Source organism: Monodelphis domestica, chromosome 3 (genome assembly GCF_027887165.1).
Source record: "Monodelphis domestica isolate mMonDom1 chromosome 3, mMonDom1.pri, whole genome shotgun sequence".
NCBI classification, from domain to species: domain Eukaryota; kingdom Metazoa; phylum Chordata; class Mammalia; order Didelphimorphia; family Didelphidae; genus Monodelphis; species Monodelphis domestica.
This window is the reverse complement of record NC_077229.1, coordinates 403283775-403305332: the sequence shown is the minus strand read 5'-3', so window position 1 is coordinate 403305332 and position 21558 is coordinate 403283775. Positions and strand designations below refer to the sequence as shown.

The 21558-nt window shown below is 37.1% G+C and overlaps 1 protein-coding gene and 1 pseudogene across 11 annotated transcripts in view; both read right to left on the bottom strand.

Annotated features, from left to right (window-relative positions):
- The window catches only part of KIAA1328 (KIAA1328 ortholog), a 577332-nt gene that overhangs the window by 381728 nt on the left and 174046 nt on the right, over positions 1 to 21558 (bottom strand). The gene's annotated exons all lie outside the window — the stretch shown is intronic.
- Positions 5748 to 5901, bottom strand: LOC130458694 (U4 spliceosomal RNA; annotated as a pseudogene).

Here is a 21558-nt window from a genome sequence, read left to right as displayed (position 1 = left end):
CCTTGGTGGACACTCTTCAGATTAAACTGTAGCACTATCAACTCATATATTTACATTATAATTTTATTTCTCTTTCTGTAGACTAGGCAATGCAATGACAGATTAAGAAATATTTATATTAAAAACTTGCCACAGTAAACCACAAAGGATTGATCACTAGGGGATGCTTGAGGTCACTAGGCTGTTTAATGAGTTCTTAGCAATAAAGACATCATAAATTTACTTTGCTTTACAATTTACCCCTTTCAAAAGCCTACACATTTTTCCCTTCCTCTATCCCTTGTAAATAGGAAGTGAACTGATGGAATAAGTTGTACCATGGACATAAGGCTAGGAAAAGGCCATTATAGTTAACCGCATATGGTTTAAATCTTTTATTACTTATTTTCTTGAATAATACATCACACTTTCTATGTAATATAAAATGCAATGTAGAATTCTGATGTACCAAGAACATTCTTATTGAGAATAAGTATAAAGAATAAGTAAATTGCTGAATGTTAATATCAAATAGAGCTAAAGTTTTAAAGATAAAATAGCTAAGCTCAGTAATTTTAAGAAATTTATTATCACAGGATTTATTCTTCAAAGTGAAACTTGACTAAAACACTAGAAAATAGTAAATACCATAAAATTACTAACCACCTCTTCCTTAATTTAAAAAGAAAGTCAGAAAAATGCCCTTAATATTTTACAACAAAAAGCAGTTACAGAAGTTGGAGAGAAAGTCACTTGAGAAGCACTAGAGAAGAGGTTTAGGTATCTCTAAAACAAGGAATTCCAAATAAAGCCCACTCTTCTATGTAAAGGAGAAGGCTGAAAGCCTAATACTGTCCTCATCAACCATTAATCTGAATACATTTTCAATCAAAAATCTAGGCAAAAAGGTTTGTTTCTTGTTTGTTACTGTTTTATTCTTAATTATGTTGAAGGTATGGGAAAAGGGGAAAGAAATTTATCATATCTTTTTTGTTCTGTGAGACTGGTCTCAGATTATAGGCACCCAAGTGAGGAAATCTATGGTTCTCTCATTCCTGGCTATCACTTATCACTATCTGGGAACAATGGGAAAATGAAGGGTCACAGGAACTCATGGATTCTATATTTTATAGAATACTCTCAAAAAATTATGCAAAAATCTTATTCAAAGGTTTAAAATTATAAACCATGAACTTCAGATTTTCCCAAAATTCTTTGATTTTAAATAATAAATGGTTTTTTAAAACTTATATTAACATATAATATCCCCAAAATGTTATAATTAATGTTGAACTGCTGTGGAAAGCACAAAGATAATGCTGTATTATAACATCCCACATTCATTCTGAATAGCTCACTCATCATTTCTGTTTTATAGCAAATAGCTTTGAAATTAAGGTAATAAAGAATGGGTCATTGCTTTTACCTAATTTAATCATGCAGTATAAACTATCAATGTTGTACCTAATTCAACAAACATTTATTAAGTGCCTACTATGTACTAGGGATAAAAGGACAAAAACAAAGTAGACCATAAACAACTGAGGAGAGATAAAAGTCAGAAAAGCTTTCCTAAGTCTAGTTTCACTAGAAAAGAGCATGTGGAAGATAATAACATGAAATAAGACAAGAAAGGTAGGTTGATGCCAGATTGCATAAAACTTTAAATTCCTGGATGACGAATATGGCTATTATCTTAGAGACAAAGAGGAACCACTTTTGAACAAGGGAGTGAGAAAATGAAATCTATGCCACAAGGAGATTATTCTGTTAGAGAAAAAATTGGAGAGGAGAATGGAAATTCAAAGAACAATAAAAAGCTATATTACATAATTGTCTAGATAAGAGTCAATGAGGGCCTGCACTAGGCTAAGGCTGGTGGTTGCATGAGAAGGAATAAGGGAACCAATGTAAAAGACGTTATAACATACAAAGTAGATGCTTTAGTACACCCCAAACATGACATAAGGCTCACTCTTCAGACACTACAGAATTTAAAACATCTTGATTCACAACTCATCTTGTTATAACCACACACTTGATAATATCTTGTTTATAATACACAAAATATTTCACTACAAAAAAATAAATATATTTGGAACTTGCTCCTACTCCTTCATTAATTTATTACTACTTAAAAAATACAGGAGGCAGCTAAGTGGCTCAGTGAATTGAGATCCAGGTCTACAGACAGGAGGTCTTGGGTTCAAATCTGGCCTCAGACACTTCCTAGTTGTGTGACCCTGAGCAAGTCAGTTGATCCCCATTGCCTAACCCTTACTGCTCTTCTGCCTTGGAACTAATACACAGTACTGATTTTAAGATGGAAGGTAAGGGTTTAAAAAAAAATACGTAACTAAATTAGAGTCACAATTCCTAGTTAGTGTCATGGCAGTTGAACATTTTTTTCTTAATGCCCTTTCTTTTTCCTTCCTTTCTTCTTTTTTTTTTAAACTCTTACCTTCTGTTTTAAGAATCCATAGGTTCCAAGGCAGAAGAGCAGTGAGGGTGAGGGAACTGGGATTAAGTGATTTTCCCAGAGTCACACAGTTAGGCAATGTGTGAGACCACATTTGAAAGTAGGGCTCCCCATACCTACATCTGAGCTACCTAGCTGTCCTCCTTTGATGCCCTTTCTAGGAACTCCCAACTCAGTTGAAGAACTAGAACTGTTCTATATTTTGAGTCTGCAATAGATCCAAAGATCACTCTCTTTCTTCTTTCCAGTCTCTAGATATTCTATAATAAAACAGTCTCATCCCTTCTACATTTTACCCTTCCTCCCCCTTTCAAACAACACCCTCAAGTAATGAAAAAAACTGAAAAAAAAACACTCAACAGAAACTTTATGCACCATCACTGAGGCTGGCACTGAAAATAAGCACACAATACTTTCCAAATTAGATGAACTTCTTTGCAGTAGAAAAACTGGTATTTTAACAGTACTATATGTATTTTATTTATTTTTTCACTGATTGCACTTACTTGTTCTTTCAAGGGCACTCCCATTAGGAACACACTTCTCTATCCTTTCTCTCCCTTAAAGCACAGTGAAAATAATCATATCAAGGGAAACTTATTACTGCTTCCAAATTGTCTCTGGCTCTCAGCAGGCACACTCTCCAGGCAACACTTTTGCCGCTACATTATGACTAATTTTTTTTTTCAGCTGACATTGTGTACTGTAGGTAGAAGGAAAGGACTGATGATACTTGTGATTTTAGCTGAGATTTTGCCCTCTCGAACAAAGCAGAATAACATGCTCTCTCTTCCAGCCCAACCTTCTCGTAAAGAAACAAATTTAAAGTGTCACCTTAGAGAAAACAATTTCACCCAGTGCATCCGTATAAAATTAACTTTGGAAGGAAGGGTGAAAATACAAGGTCTTTCCTTTATTGGGGGAGGGGGGAACAGAATAGCATTCGATCTTTCTGTTACTATGCTCGACAAGTCACCCACACACAAAAACTACTCAAGGTAGCAGGAGGAGAAAGAGGGAAAGAGATGCAGAGAGGAAAGGTGAAATTGTGCTTTCATTTCTTATTTAATAACACAAAATCACACACACTAGCCAATGCTGCCATCTGCTGTCAAAAACAAAATACCTAGAAGCCAAGAAAAGTTTTATAGTGAAGGAAGAGAAAAATAAGATTTCAAAATATGATTTCAACTAAGAAAACTTTCTAATTTCCCCAGGCCCTTTATCATTTTTTAAAAAAATACAGTAACATTCCTAATTAACCAGCATTCATTCATAGAATGGCCTGCCTTGGGAGGTAGTAAGATTCCTCCTTTCCATTAGAAGTCTTCAAAATGAGAAATGGATGAGCACTTGATAGAGATCCTGAGGGAGTCTTTCTTGTTCAGATACAAGGTAAATTAAATGGCCAACAAGTTCTACTTTAACCCTCAGATTCCCCATGTGATACAAAGTACAGGGAACCCAAGTCCAAGATATCATAATGAATTCTCCAGGAGTTGCTCCTATGGGGTTCATTGCTCCCCATTTTCATCAATACACTGCACTTTGCTCTTCTCAAAGTTCTTCAACTTTTGTCAACAATGTGACTTGGTGGCCAAAGGAAGCTAATATGATTTTAGGGTAAACTAATATTGGATCCAGAATAAGGGAGATGATACTCCTGCTGCATTCTGCCCTGATCATAACACAGCAGAAGAGCTATCTTCAATATGGGATGTCACATTTTAGGAAGGACACTAATAAAATTGAAACACGTGACTAAAAATGACAGCAGGAAAAGAAAGTGATGGCATTTTATCTATTGAAATTAATTATAATTGGTTACTAAATAAGAGTGGTTGTATTGATCTTCAAAACAAAGTTTTCAATAAAAAATGTCTATAGACTGTAATTAGAAACACCGCCCCCCCCCCCCCAATGACTGAAGTCTATGCCAGACAAAGATCTGTTAAAAGAAAGGGGATGTAACACCTGAATGAGAGTCTTGTAAAGGACATGACAGCTATCTTCAAGAACATAAAGAATCAGGGGGCAGCTGGGTGGCTCAATGGATTGAGAGCCAGGCCTAGAGATGGGAGGTCCTAGGTTCAAATCTGGCCTCAGACACTTCTCAGCTGAGGCAAGTCACTTAACCCCCATTACCTAGCATTTACCACTCTTCTGCCTTGGAACCAATACACAGTATTGATAAACAGTATTGATTCCAAGATGGAAGTAAAGAGTGTAAAAAAAAAAATAAAGAATCATCATGTGAAAAAAGAACCAGTCTGAGTGACAAGCCCCATAAGGCAAAATTATAAGCATTAGGTGGAAGTTGAAGAGAAGTAGATTTTGTATAACCAATGCTAAGGAAAAAACTTCCCAATACTGTTGACCAAAATCAAATGAATGGTCTTGAGAGAGAGTGGGTGTTATGAGAAGTTTCCAAGCAGAAACTGGATAGCCACAAATGAGGGATTTTGTAGAACAGATTACTGTTCAGATATAGATATATAACATATATATGTTTACATATATAGGTATATAACATATATATATTTACATCTCTATATATAGGTATATAACATTTCATTTGCCCTTTCAATTCTGTGTGATCTGTGTGATTCTTTGAATTAAAATATTCAAGCAATTTTTAAATCACAGATGAAACCATAAACAGCTTATACTCAGACATCCTAAAACCCTGAACTCCAAAGCTATACTTCTGAATCTTTCAGGTAAAAAACTAGCAAAATATCTTCCACTTTGTCATCTTTCCCTGAGGTGTTCCTCACTTCCCAAAAGTTGGTGATAGAACACCAGGCCTACAGTCAAGAAGACATGAATTCAAATTCTGTCTCAAACACATCCTAAGTTGTATAATACTAGGCAAGTCACTTTCATCTCTACTTCAATTTTGTCAACTGAAGAAATAAAAATAATAATGCCACCTACCTCCCAGGGAAGCTGTGAAGTTCAAATGAGATAATATTTTATAAACATAAGAGTGCTATATAAATGCTGGCTAGTTTTATTCTTATTAAAAATCTTGGAAAACGTGCCATATTTTTAAATATACAGACATTAAGTGCCAAAATAGGTGTTAACCTGTAGTAAACAGGAAATACAATCTGTATTTATCCGACAGCACAGAGGAGAAGCAATTGGTAGCAAACTAAATAGTTGGCTCCAAGTCCCTTGTTTTTTTCTGCTCCTGCATAATATTTCCAAGTTACTTCTTGTTTCAGTCAGATGGCCATTGGGAACTTAGTTTTCCCTACCCAAAGCCTCTAACCCTTCCTTACTCCTACTTTTACACTAAGTGTGACAGCCACACACTTAAGAGCAGCCTCCTGGAATTACAAAACCAAATATTTTAGTCTATATAGTGAGTTTTCAATTAGCAATAGTCATGCCTTGGTTAAACTTCATTGGCTATGATACTACCAATACACAAACTTACTCTATATCATGAGAATAAGAGGTTCAAATTAGTCCTAAGTTGGGCCGTTAGAGGCACAAAGTTCATTTACTAATGGAGCATTCCCTTTGAAATTATGCTTATTTAGTCTCTGTCTAAATATAAGTGAATGATGACTGTTAGCCCAGTCTGATTTTCCTGGCTTCTGCATGAAATTTATGTCCCTCCACCATGCTCAAGTCTGAGTGCTTATTTTCTTTTATATGCCTAAGAAATCCATTTTCCCCTTTGTCAAAAGCTTAAGTAAACTCCTCTCCATTTCCCAAATCTTGCTCTCCTACAACCAAAGATGCTACATTTCTTTTTGTTCATTTTTTCCCTCTTAGAGCAAAGCCTCACCTAAAGTAGAGTATTTCACATTCGATTATAATCAGTTACCTGCTACTCAACAATACCTTAGATATAAAACATAAACATATCTTCACATCCCAGTCTTATAAAGAATGGAAGTAATTAGCTTCAGTTTTAGTAAATTAAGAGTCACACCTAACCTTTGTACTTGTACAGGTCCCCAGGAACTTAGGTGTTTTCAAGTATAAGAAACAGTCTCTTCAATTTAAGGAGAAAAAAAGGACTCAGTAGCTAGCCCAAGTTCATTCTGTTAATTAAAACATCAAGAGGCAGTTTGAGATTTACAATTTTATCACTTCTTTTTCAAATCTGATAACTTCAGCAAGTTGTTTTTTTGTTAAATCATACAAACCAGAATCCTTAGATGTCACCTAATTCAGCTTTCTCATTTTACAGATGAGGTCTAGGTCGGTTTTGCAATGGATAGTACACAGATCTTAGAGTAAGGAAGATCTGAATCCAAGTCCTGCCTCAGACCCTCACTGTGTGTGGCTGTGGCAAGTCATTTAACTCTGAGTCTCAATTTCATCATTTGTAAAATATAAAATGAAAAGGTGGGACACCCCACAGCTTCTAAGGATCCCTTCCCATTATAAGTTAATCAACCTGGAGTCCTAGGAAGATAAACATTTCAGGATTAGTCCAAAGTCACTGAGCTGTCAGTGGGATACAGAGCTCAACTCTCATTCAGCAGGACTATCTCTGCATCCTTACATTCTCAACTAAATTTAAAAGGAAATTAAGATAAGATACATTGCGCATTTCTCATGAAGTTCAGAAATCTTCTACCTAGTAAAGTCAAGGAATAAGTTTTTCTTTTTTGCTTACTAGTATATCAAGCTTCTTTCAAAGATGATCACATTTTTATGATCTACTTATGAAATTAATTATTTATAGTAGGTGAAAGGGAAATTTTTACACAGAGTTGAGATGGAATGCTGGAGAAGCAGAGTTCAGTTCTGAACCCTGGAATGAATCGGTTCCCATTCCCACCTCGAGATTGGAAACCCACCATTTCCTGAGGATTTCCCAATCCTATCGGACGCCCACAAGGACTGTTTACTGATCCTGTCTCTGTTCATTCACTCTGTGTGGACTGGCTGGACATTCGGCTGCCTGGGAGGGCTTTCCCTGAAGGGCGGGCTGAGTCAGTCCTGAGCCTGAAGCGTCTCCCTCCGCGCCAGCGGCACCCAAAGACATTGGCCGTTTCTTTGATATTGGATGAGGTTAGCCAGCATAGGAGAAACAAGAAGGCAGAGAAGGCTTCCAGGCCGGTCCCGGCTGTGGGCGGGCGAAAGCCGAAAGGACCCGCCTTCAGTCTGTGCTTTTCGCTTCGGGAACCCCTGTTTGACCTCTTCCCTCACCTCCCCTTGTTATCCCATCCCAAATAAAAAGCTCTTGTTCATCATTAGCAGTCACCGCTTTAAAAGGAAGGAGAACGAAGGTGGGTGGTGGGAGGGTTTTGATCCGGGAGGGAGGGAGATCTCTATTAGATCCAGGTTAAGCGGAGTCCTGTTCGAAAGTCATTGATCTGGGGAGGGGGGGTGGGGTTAGGTTTCATAAAATGGCCTGACCAGCTGTCACTTTCCACTCCTGTGGTGTTCCTCATCGGGTATACACCTCTGCATTTACCTGAGGATTTTCACTATGTAAACAGATAAAACCTCATTTACAAATCTCAGTAGCCTTAAGTCTCTAAGTAACCTTAGAGGTCATCTGGTCTAAATCTTACCTGAAGAAAATGTTCATTCACTAATTATATTCCCATGTGATTACCTCAACAATATCCACTAACTCAAGCATTACAGTTTCTGGATTTCAGTTAAAATTATATCCTGATGTATTTTCAGAACTCAAAAAACATAATTTCCAACCTAATTTTAAAATAAAGGCAAGAGAAGCAGCTAAGTGGTTCAGTAGATAGAGAGCCAGGTCAGGAGATGGGTCCTTCATTAAAATCTGGCCTCATAATGAATTCCTAGCTGTATGAACCAAGGCAAGTCGTTTTAACCTCAGTTGCCTAGCCCTTATGGTTTTTCACCTTGAAACCAATATATATAGTATTGATTCTAAGAAAGAAGGTATGGGTTTTTTTAAAAAGGCCAAAGAAGAAAATCAAACAACCTAGGGGTCAAAGAAGCAGGGGTGGGAGGGAACATCATTCTTAACTCATATTTAATAACTTACATGGAATAAGAAATCCCTCTTAAATGACTAAAATGCAAATATAACAAAAGAATATTTCAACTAATTTAAACTACTCTAATAAAGTAAATCATTTCCCATTAAAGTTCCTATAATTTAATTTAGCATTTTCAATTTCTTTCTACTAGAGTCCTATGATGCCCAATTATGGCATGAAGGTGACCTTGGGTTCTGAAAAGCTATTCCAGGAATGCAATATCTAGTAGGTATGAACAAACTGTAAAAGCTTTGAGTGTGGGCAGGGTACCTATGAAATAGAAACCATCACACTCAAATGTAAATACAAGTTATATGTAAAGAAAGGCTTATCTTTAGGTTGACCACAAGGTAATGACATGTTAACTCAAATAAGGAGACATTTTGATGAGAAAAAGAGGGAGAGGGAAGGGGAGAGAGAGGAGAGAGAGAGAAAAAGAGAGGAGAGAGCACAAGCATTTATTAAAGGTATATTACAATCCAAAGACAATAAAATAACCCAGACATAATGTTAAATCTTGGGGGGAAAAGACAAGCAAGCAAAAAGAAAGACAATTCCTACTTTCAAGGAACTTATAATTCTAATGATGAAAGACAAAACATAAAAGAGGGGTTAAAACATGGAAGTGAGGTGGAGAAAAGGATGAACTCACCACACAAAAGAAATCAGTCCTATACCGATGGCATCATCGATTTTTCAAGATATTCAGATATTTAAAATATTAGTATTCTATTCCACAATCCAGAACCCTAGTATTTAATTCATCATATAGTGGTAAAGTCCATGTTGATGAACCTATGGCACACGTGCCAGAGAGGGCTGCTCCCCTACCCCTCTCCACTGTGCCAGAGACATTTCTCACCTGACCCACCCTCTCTACCCAGCAACCCAATGATAGTGCTTCTTTCATCCCCTGTCTACGGTAAGGGGGCACCTCACATGCAGCATGAAGGTTGCAGTTTGGGCAGCTGGTCGCTAAAAGATTCACCATCACTGACCTATACAATGAAGAGCAACCTAGCAAAGTCTATTTTTTAGGAAAAAATAAAAATTTATATATCATAATAAATCATATTAATTTATAACCCCAATAGTTATCATTTTTAAATTGAAAATGATTTTAATAATTTGCATATTTCATATTTCTTCATTACTATGCAACTATCCATCCATCAATCCACAGAGGTCATGTCCAAAACCTTACTCTAATTTTCCACTAATAATTGATCAATCTAAAATTATGCAAGAAACAATCTATTATTTAGTTATGTATTATTAGAGTCTAACGAATTGATAAATCAGAAAATATTGCTTTAACTATATTTACAGAAACCAAACAATACAAACTACTCTAAAATTCCATTACATGAAATTCTTATGTCTCTCCCATACCTTGGCCAAAAAACATACTTTTCTTTTCTTTTTTTTAATTTTTGAATTCAAACAATAAAAACAGCATTTACATATACATAGCAGAGTATAAGGGGGCTATATATGAAATGATGACTCTCCAGGTTTATACTACTTGCTTTTTTTTTTTAATGACAAATTCCACACAATACTTTCAAAACTATAATGCTAGTATTTCCTTCTGCTCTCTTCTGGGCATTTAAAAAAATATTTCAATTACCTTCCTTTTTTGCATCACTATTGTTAATCTAACTTTTCCCCTCCATCTCCCTTTACAAAGTTTAATAAGGGAAAAAGAGTAAAGAAAAGAATCAAGAAAAGAAAGAAAATCCTTAAAACAAATAAACATGGTCAAGCAAAACAATTCCACAGAGGTCATGTCCAAAATCTTTCTTCACCTTGGGTCTAGGAAATAAGTAACTTGCTTTATCATAGGTCCACAGGACACATGTTGGATCAAAGTCTTTCATAGCTACTTATCTTTACATTGTTGTTGTCCTTATATAAATTGTGCACCTATATCTGCTCCCTTTACTCTGCAACAATTCATGACCCAGGATTCTCTGAAATCATACTGTAGTCATTTCTTACAACAAATAATATTCCATTATATTTATACTCTATCATTTGTTCAGACATTCCCCAAATGATAAGAATTCTCTTAGATTCTAGTTCTTTAATTTCCTTTTTATTTCTTTTTAATTCTCATTTCAGAAGAAGGGATTTTTTTTTCCTTGCAACTGCTTTTTCTTGGTATTTTGGTCCCTCTTAACCTTGGTTCTCTATGTCCCTTTCTTTTTTTATTCTGAGTGTGATGTATTTTCTCATCACTCGTGTGTGTGTGTGTGTGTGTGTGTGTGTGTGTGTGTGTGTGTGTGTGTGTGAGTTGCCCAGTCCTACTTTGGTTAGTATGAAAGTGAGGTTCATCTGTTCCCTCTTTCTCCACACCTGAATAATTTCCCTCTTATATAGTCTAAATTTGAACAAGTTCCACCCTCTTTTTTCTTCTTTACTCTATTCAAAGCTGAGTAAATCAATTCATTTTCAGGTTCTGTTTCTCTTATTAAACTCCTTCTCTGAAAACAAACATCTTTCTTCACTCCCTATTAGAGTCTTCAATTCAGCCCCATCCAGTTGCTCAAATAAATTTACCTTTTTAGATTTTTCTATATTTTTGTGTTTTCACGAATGTTTCTATTCAGATTTGACCTTTCCATCAGAAATCCTTGAAGGTATTTTATTCCAATAAAGACCTATTTGCCCCCACTGGGATTATATTCATCTTTGCAGAGCAAGATATTCTTGGCTGTAAGCCTCTATCTTTGCTTTTAGAAATATTATATTACAAGGCCTCTTCTCATTTTTAGGAGTAGCTGCCAAATCTCATGTGTTCGTTGGTGCCTGAACTGCTTCTTCCTGGAAATTAATAGCATTATTTTCTTTGCTCAAATGAGACAATATTTGTAAAGTGTTAAAGCACAATGCCTAGCACAGAGCAGCCATTTGATAAATACTTGCTCTCTTCTCCACTTCCATTATGCTGGAGCTCTAAATTTGGGCTATGATATTCCCAGATAATTTCCTTCTGAGGTTTCTTTCAGGAAGTGCTCCATGGATTCTTTCTATCTTCTATGTGCCTTCAGGTATTAATAACTCTAGAAAATATTCAATTATTATTTTTTGAAATATAGTATCCAGGATTTGTTTAAAGCATGGTTTTCAGGAACTAAAGTTATCCTTTCTTTACCTTTATCCAAGGTTAATTGCTTCTGAATTCATATATCCTACATTTTCTTCTATTTTTCAGAAGTATTGATTTTGTTCTAATAATTCATGCTGTGTCAGTTATTGAGTTCTACTTAGTCCCTTCTAGTTTTCAAGAAGTCTGTTCAGTAAGTTTTACCACTTTCTCATCTAATTATCTATTGTCTTTCCAATTGTTTCCACAAGAATTATGTCTTTTATCTTTTTCATTTTTTCTAGGTATTCAGGTAGTTTTTTGTGGAAGATCAAATTTTTTTTCCAATGTGTTCTTGCTTTCAGATTCTCAAGGATAATGTTGTGAGAGAAGGTGAAGGAAGAGAGAGAAAGTCTTAAAACTAAAAAGGAGAAAGGATGTAGTTTATTTGAAGAGTTGTAGTTATGAGGTAGAGATGTCCAAATTTGACTTGCCTCACTGAAAGAATGAGGAGGAAATAAAAGAATCAAAGATTAGAGAATAAAACTTCCAAAACAAGACTCAAGATGGAAAAGGAAATATATTTCAAAACAGAAAGGTAGCTGAAAAGAAATGGAAAAATCAGAGAGTAAAGTAAATTGATGGAGTGGATTTGGGTAAATAAGAAATTGATGGAAGTTCAAATAAAGTTTGAATGGAAGTAGATGTGACTATGGAAATGCTGTTCAAACTAGGATAAGAAAGTTGAGTTGATTTGTCAAATAATTAAGAGAGGGCAGTGGGTTGTAAACATTTTAGTCAGCTACTTAAGGTTGAGCTATAACTATCTACAAGTATTTTTAAAAAGCAAGGTTAAAAAGACTTTAGTCATTATGGAGTATAGAAAAAATTATTCATTAACTTACTAAATACCAGACATTTGTATTTCTACTAAAATAGAGAGAATGTAAGCTGTGCTTCAAAATTCCAGGTTGTTTGGAATGAAGTGGTATTCCCAAAGGAAAGAGAATTGAAGTTTCAAATGAGGTTGAGAAGTTGAGATACAGAAAGGGAGACCACTGTCAAAACACTAAAGACTAAAACAGTATTATAGATATGAAAAAGAAAAAGGAAATACAATAAAATTAGTCCTTTTTTGAGGTTTTTAGAGAAGCAAAGGGTACTGGATGCTCTGAGAAGAAATACGTTGATATCATAGAAACACAAAGGAGAGAGATCTAACAAAAATAGAAGGAAAACTGAGGAGGAATGGTACTTGGTGATTCCTTGTTGGGTATATCCTCAAGTAGCTATTTGTTGTTCTGATAACAAGAGAAAGGCCTTGCCTACCTGAAGTACCTATGCAAGAGAACAAAGAACTTATTCAAGACTTTTTAAAACTAATGGTAGCTATCCATTTTCTACAGATTAATATGAGCACAAATGGTATTTATAGGAAGAATCTAACCTTTATTGACAATGAATATGAAGGCTTAAGCAAGAAACAGAAGGCCATAAGGATTAATTATATTTTCTTCATGACTGCCCACTGAAATCAGGTGATACAAAAGAAAAATTCATTTGGAAAGTAAACAGTTGGATGGTGTAAACCTTGAAATTTCTTAGACTTGTGAATGTTGGAAATTTCACCATTGGAAAGTTTCATACTTGGAAAAAATTTCCTACTGATATTAAGAACTCTATTGGAATGTGAACCCCCTTGGCATGGGAGGATCCTTCTCCTCCCTACCTAAGACTACTTTAGGACAGAAACCTTTTGCTAAACAATGGAAAGGGCTTTGACCTATGCTTAAGCATAGAACAGGAAGTTCTTTGAGTCATGATTGATTTTAGAATTGATACAATAGAGATACTTGGAATGACAGAACCAGGTCTTGGAACTTACAATCTCCACCCTACTCAGTCCTAACAGGATTTAGGAAGGGCTGCAGCATAGATCAAAATTTAATTATTTGAGAATATGATCTTCAACAGACATATGCAAAGGGGCAGACCTCTGGGCGGTCCTGGGTTAAGCTAGAGCCACCATTGGCACAGGGAAGACATGGGCAGTGATTGGTAGATGTGAGAACTGAGGGGAGGGAACTGAGATGGTTTCCTTAAAGATAGCGGGGTCTGAGGACTGAGGGGAGTTGGAGAGGTTTTGCTCTGAGAGGTTGTGCTCTGAGAAGTTTTGCTCTGAAGGAGGCTGGAGGTGGAGGCCCCTGAGACTGTTTCTCCATTTTGATCACATGAGTGATAGGGACTGATCTCTTTTCTTTGCCTCAGCTATCTAAGGGCTTGGGCCTTTGGCCCAGCCTAAACAGAGGGGGTATTTAAGCCCTATTCCCTTCTCTCCCCTTTCTCTCTCCCTCTCTCTCTCTCTATCTCTAATTCCTTTCTTCCTCCTGTTTGTAATTAAACTCTATAAAAGGTTGACGGCTGACTTGAGTTTTCATTTAGGAATTACATAGCTGAATTCCTTGGCGACCTTAAATTAATATATATCAGTCTTTTAAAGTGATTTCCTTGTCACATTGGTCAAAAGATGATTTCTGGGAATGAAATTTAGATTTCTAGTTTTGAGTTTAAAATATAGGGATAACAGATTACTGGCCAGAGATGGAGAACATCTAATAAAGGTCAACAAAAATATGTCACATAAGCTAGACTGTAAGCTAGATCCTATAGAGAAGTGATGGCAAATCTTTTAGAGATGGAGTGCCAAGATCTGCCCCAATCCCAGCTCCAGACAGAGTACCATGTCTGAACCCCCAACACCAAGTGCCAACACCCCGCCCCCCCAGAGACCCAGTCATGCTACACCCCTGGCCCCACCCCCTTACCCCCACACAGGGGAGGGAGGAAGCACTCCCAAAACACTGCAGGAAGAGGGGTGGGTGAAGTAAGGAATGCCCTCAGAGAGTGTAGAGAGCAATACAATAATGTAGGATAATTCTGAAAGACTTATGACAAAGAATGCTATCTACCTCCAAAGAAAGAACTGTTTTAAATGAAAACATAGTTTCACATTAGCTTATTAATGGTTTTATTTTGGGGTCTGGGTTTTACACAAGTATTTTCTTATAATAATGACCAATATGGAAATATGTTTTACATGATAATACATGTATAATCTAGATCTAATTTTTTGCCAACTCTAAGAGAGGGAAGGGAAATAAGAAAAGGAGACAATTTGGATCTATAATTTCAAAAAATGTGTTGAAAATTGTTATTCTGTGTAATTGGGAAAATAAAATATCTTTGAATAAAAAAGAAAAGAAACTTACAGTTAACACAAAGCTGAGAGGGATAATTTATACACTGGATGACATATTAAATTTCAAAAAGATCCTGACAGACTAAAGCATCAAAATAAAATTAATAAAATGAAATTCAAGAAGGATAAACACAAAGTCTTATGCTTGGGTACAAAAAAGAAGTCATCTATATAAATTTAAGACAAGGGAATACTGGTTAGAAAGCAGGTGGTCTGAAGATGATCTGAGGGTTCAACTGGACTGCAAGCTCAATGTGAGTCAGTGGTATAATGTGGTAACCAAAGAAAATAAAGAAATTGCATTAAGGAATAATAGCTTCCAGGAATAGTCCTCACTATATTCTTCCCTTGTCAGACCTCATCAGTTCAGTTCTATGAACCATAATTTTAAAAGGATATAATAAGATGGAAAATATCCAAATGAGGACAACCAGGACAATGGGTGGCCTTGAATCCATGTCATATAAGGACGGAATAAAGGAACTAGTCTTGCTTAGCTTGAAAAAAGAGGAAAAGACTTGAGGGCAATCAGAGTAGTTGGGGGTGGGGGGCAAAGAACAGCAAGGCAGGGAGAATGACACAATAACTGTATCTAACCACTTAAAAGAGGGAAGGAAGAAGGGAAGGAGAAAGAAGGGAAGAAGGGAGAGAAGAGGGAATTTACTAAGAAACTACTGTGTCAGCCACTGGAAACCAGGGGGCATAGTGGAAAGAGTGCTAGATCTGGGTTCAGGAAAACCCGAAATCAAATTCGGCCTCTAGCACTAGCTAAGTGACTCCCAGCCTCCCAGGATTGTTAAAAGAAGCAAATAAAATAATAATTATGAAGCACTTAGCATAGTGTCTGGCATATAGATTATAACAATGTTAGCTATTATCACTTATTATTTTCTTTTAAAATATTATCTTACTTGATACAAAAATTTCTGGGAGGTAGATATTATTATTTCTATTTTTTAGATGAGGAAATTAAGGCATTCAGAATTTACATAGTTTCTCTAGTCGCAGCTAGCAAGAGTCTGAGGCCATACAAGAATATTCATAGTTGCGCTCTTTGTGGTGGCAAAAAACTGGAAGACGAGGGGATGCCCTTCAATTGGGGAATGGCTGAACAAATTATGGTATATGTTGGTGATGGAATACTATTGTGCTCAAAGGAATAATAAAGGGGAGGAAATTCCATGGGAACTGGAACAACCTCCAGGAAATGATGCAGAGCGAAAGGTGCAGAACCAGGAGAACATTGTACACAGAGACTGATACACTGTGGAACAATCGAACATAATAGACATCTCCATTAGTGTCAATGCAATGTCCCTGAACAATCTGCAGGGATCTATGAGAAAAAAACACTATCCACAAGCAGAGGAAAAACTGTGGGAGTAAAAACACTGAGGAAAGGCAACTGTTTGACAACAGGGGCCGAGGGGATATGATTGGGGATATAGACTCTAAATGAACATCCTAGTGCAAATACCAACAACATGGAAATGGGTTCTGATCAAGGACACAAGTAATACCCAGTGGAATTGTGCATCAACTATGGGAGGGGTGGCGGGAGGGGAGGGAGGAAAAGAAAATAATTTTTGTATCCAATGAATAATGTTAGAAATTGACCAAATAAAAATGTTTACAAGTAAAAAAAAAAAGAGGACAGATTTAAACTTCCTCCCTTCCTCTCTTCCTACCTAACTATGTGATTTTGAGCATGTCTTTTAAATTCTGAATACCTAGGAGGCAACTAAGTGACTCAGTGGCAGTAGATAGAATGTTTGTCCTAGAATCAGAAAGACCTGAGTTCAAGGCTAGACTTGGATACTGCCTAGCTGTGTGACCTTAAGCAAGTTACTTAACTTCTGATTGCCTGACAAAATGATCCTCTAGATCACTGATGGAGAACCTTTTAGAGATTGAGTACCCAAACCCCAAGCTGTATGGAGAGGGGGACGAATAGCCCATCCCCCAACCCTTTGCTTTCTAGTAATGAACTCTGGTAAATTCTGTGCTGGGGCAATGGTGCATGTGCCCACAGAGAGGGCTATGAGTGCCACTCTGACATGCATTCCATAGGTTCACCAATATGACACTGGATGCACTAGAGAAGAAAATGAAAAACCACTCCAATATCCTTGCCAAGAAAACCCCATGGATCGCTATGGGTCCATAGGGTCACAAGAGTCAAGCACAACTGAATGACTAAACAAATTCTTGACTCCAGTTCCAGCATTCTATCCAGTGTACCAATTGATTCTGTTTCAACCCAGAAGGTAGACCCTGGAGCAATGGACAGAAGTTAGAAAAGAAGCAAATTTTTACTTGATATCAGAGGGAAACATTCCTAATAATTAGAACTATCCAAAAGTGAAACAGACTGCTCAGAAAGTGATCCTTGGAGGTCTTCAAGTAGAAGCAATGACCAATAGTTAGCTATACTATAGCAGAGATTTCTTTTATGAAATCTAGATAGTACCTGAGGTCTCTTCTCTAACTCCAATTCTGGGATTATGTGAATGGCAGAATAGTGTTTGGTGGTTATAATTATTTTTTTCACACTCATTATCAATGCTAATCTCTACAAATAATAAGTAAATATATATTATGGATATTATATTAAAAAACTAATATAGCTATAAAGTTATAAAGAGAACTAGAACACTAATATTGGTTGCGTAATTCAAAGAATACAATGACCCAACTTTGAATCTTGGATCAACTACCCAGTCTAGTTCTGGGCTCTTTGATAAATCACTATAACCTGATATACTTCAATTTCCTCTTCTAAATTCAAAATAATAACTACAACAGCCACTTGCTAGGTTTTTGTGAGGGAAGTATTTTATAAAACTTAAAGTAAGCAAATACCAGCGACTGCTACTGCAATGATAATGAAAACTATGTGGTGAAACACCTTCCACCTAGTGACAACATTTAAACATGAGGAAAAAATCTGGAAAATAGACTAAAAACTGAGAGGCGGAGTCAAGATGGCGGCACAAAGGCAGCAAATATTGAGAACTCTGAAAACCCTTCCTTACTGATTGCAAACTAAATGCTCCTAGGGGACTAAAAATCAAACCTAACAATAAGACAGAGCTAAGGAACCCTCCTGCTGTATTCAACATAAAAGGTACACCCCCAAAAGCCAAAATTCAAGAACACTCCAGATTAAGGGGAAGGAAGAAGGAAAGTCCCAGGACCCCTCACCCACCTGGAGTACTAAGCCTCAAGTGGCAGCTGGAAACTCTTGGCAAGCAAAAGCACTGGTCTGGAGAGAGTACCTTTGTGGGCAAAGCTGTGTCAGGCTCAGAACACCCAACACAGGGAGTAGGGAATCAGATAGAAGAGAAACACAGAGCGCAGAGCAGGAGGCATAGTTGCAGCAGTGGAAACACTCCGTATTGACCCCCCCCCCCCCATTCCCAAGGTTTTGGCCCCAGAACATATTCAGCAACCCAGCCAAACTTAATCCCATCAAAGCCTCCAGAGTACAGGGAATCTCAAGCTCTAAAACCCTTCCCCCACAGACTGCTGGATTTAATCCCATCAAAGCTTCCAGAGGGCAGAGAAACTCAAGCTCCAACACCCTTCCCCCACAGACTTCACTGAGAGATGTACTGACCAAACTCCAACTGTGAAGGTGGAAAAAAAAGTCCAAAACCACAAAAAAAAAATGAGAGGAGCAAGAACTCAGGCAACAGCAGGGAGTAAAGAAGGAGTAAATATGAGCAAACAACAGAAAAAGAAAAAAGAAATTACAATCGACAGCATCTATACAGTCAATGAACAAAGAACAAACAGAACAGAGAAGGATGAGGGAACTCCAAGCAAAACAAAACAAAACAAAAACAAAAAAAACAGAAAATGCAGTGAATTGGCTCTGGAAGAACTCAAAATACAATTCAAAACACAATTAAGAGAGGCTGAAGACAACTTTAAAAGCAAGATAAGTCATCTAGAAATAGAAAACAGTGTCTTGAAAGCCAAAATTAACCAGCTTGAAAATGAGGCAATAGAGATGAAAGAGGAGACAAAGAAGATGAAAGATGACCTCCAAAGAAAATCAGACCAGAAGGAGGATGAACAAAAAGCCAGGGATGAAATTCAGTCTTTAAGTATCAGAATACAACAATTAGAAGCAAGTGACTTCACAAGGCAGCAGGTCACTATAAAACAAAATCAAAAGAATAAAAAATTGAGGAAAATATGAAACATCTCATTCACAAAACAGAAGATTTAGAAAATTGTTCCAGGAGAGACAACTTAAGAATCATTGGTCTACCAGAAGACCATGACAAAAGAAAAAAGCCTGGACATCACACTACAGGAAATTATCCAAGAAAACTGACCCAACAATCTAGAACGAGAAGGAAAAGTGGAGATTGAAAGAATCCACAGATCACCTCCTGTACTTAATCCCCAACTGACAACACGCAGGAATGTTATAGCCAAATTCAAGAACTATCAGACCAAGCTGCTAAGAAGTCATTCAGATACCATGGAACAACAGTGAGGAAAATACAGAATCTGGCTGCATCTACACTGAAGAACCGAAGGGCATAGAATATATTCTAACAGGGGAAAGAGTTGTCATTTAACAAAATAGAAGGATTCCAAACATTTGCAAAGAAAGGACCAGACCTGAACCGAAAATTTGATGTCCAAGCACAGAACTCAAGAGAATCATCAAAAGGTAAAGTGGAGGAATTCCATGTGAACTGGAATGACCTCCAGGAATTGATGGAGAGAGAAAGGAGCAGAACCAGGAGAACATTATACACAGAGACTGATAGACTGTGGTACAATCAAATGTAATGGACTTCTCCATTAGTGGCAATGCAGTGATCCTGAACAACCCACAGGGATCTATGAGAAAAAACATTATCCACATTCAGAGAAAAACTGGGAGTAGAAACAAAGAAGAAAAAAAAACTGTTTGAATACATGGGTTGAGGGGATATAGCTGGGGATGTAGACTCTAAATGAACATCCTAATGCAAAAACCAAAAACATGGAAACAGGTTCTGATCAAGGACACATGTAATACCCAATGAAATGGCGCGTTGGCTGAGGGAAGTGTGAGTGGAGGGGAGGGAGGGAAATAATGTAACTCTTATAACCAAGCAATAATGTTATAAATTGGCTAAATAAATTAATTCAAAATAAGAAAAAAAAGAATAAAGAAAAACCTAAAAAGTAGGCAGAGACCATCTGGGGAACTGAGGTAAAGAGAGCAGAGCTAGCAGGAGGCGTAATAATGAGTGAAGAGCAAGCCAAGAACAATCCACAATCACCCCACCCCACTCACAGGTTCCAAACTTAATCCAAACTAAGTCAGACCCTGAGATCCTGCAGGGAAAATAGTGGTCTAAGCCAACTAACATTCCTTGAAATGGTAAACCTGTGGAGTAGTCTAGAGTCCAAGCCCAGGACAATCTGGGCTGAAGGTGACTGATCCTCGAGGAAAGCTAAGAATCCCAGTCTGAACTTGGGATGAAGACATAAACCATGGTTTGGGGTGAAGACACAGTTCTCAGGGGGAGCCTCCCTGGGATCTTTTTGCCAAAACTAAGGGTTGAGCTCCAGGACAGGGCAATCGAGGATGTGCCTGATTGAATCAAAAACATCTTGAGATCAAAAACTTAAACCTAAGGCTAGGGCTAGAATTTGATTAGCCCATGACCTGACAAGTTCAGACTGAGTTCAAAAGCTTGTACCCAAGCCTAAGGAAAGTAAGCTATCAGCATCTAAAGAGTCAATTGAATCAGTAAGGAGAGGGGGCTCTCAAAGCTCTCAGTACTCAGACAATCTGGTAAACTAGTAACAACCCAGAAAATAAGCTAAGATAGCATCAAGGAAGGACTAAAGTTTAAGAGGGTACTCCAACTTACCAAAAAACAGAGTCAACCTATAATTAGATAGGGAAAATGAGCAAACAACAAAAAAGACAAAGAGCAAGCAGACACAAAAGGGGAGACTTCAAAATCCAATTAAGAGAGATAAAGGAAAAGTGGAGAAGAGAAATGAAAGTGATGCAAGAAGAAATAAAAGTAATGTAATGTGAATCTTAAAACTACTCAGACTGTACCTTAGAAGATTTGGACTAGCCATTCCCCTATTGTAACAATGGAGATATTTAATCAGGAATGTATTGGGAACTTTTAAAATTACTCTACCCTACTCAGACAGTGCCTTAGGGGAAGATAAAATTGTAAACTCCTGATTGAACAATGAAAGTCCCCAACTCATACCTTATAGTAAAGCTAGAACCTTAAGCTAGGTGGTCTATTTTAAGATCTAATACAAAAAGGTTTTAAGTATCTGTAAAGGTTAAATTAGTACCTAAAAGGTCAAGTAACTTACAAAAGGCAAGCTTAACAAACAGGTCTGAAGTACTCAGAAGATATAATCTACCTAGAGAAGGTGAGAACTAAAGAGTGGTGAGAACTAAGAATGGGCAGTCCTGGGAAAAAGCATCTACTGTGATTGGTAGATGTGAACATTTAGTGGAGGTGACATAAGAGAAAATTCTCTTTAAAAGGAGGTCAGTTGAATTGAGTGGGATTCTGAACTCAGATCAAGAGATTGAGTTCAGTGGAGAACTGGAACTCAGCCTGGAGGATTCCCCCTCAGACAACTTCTTGGGATGATCTTGTGGTGAGTGATAAAGTCTGACTCGCTTACCCTTAGGCTCAGGCCTAGGCCAATTGAAAAAGGAGAACCAGAAACTGACAGAGGAAAACCAGGCCTTAAAAATCAG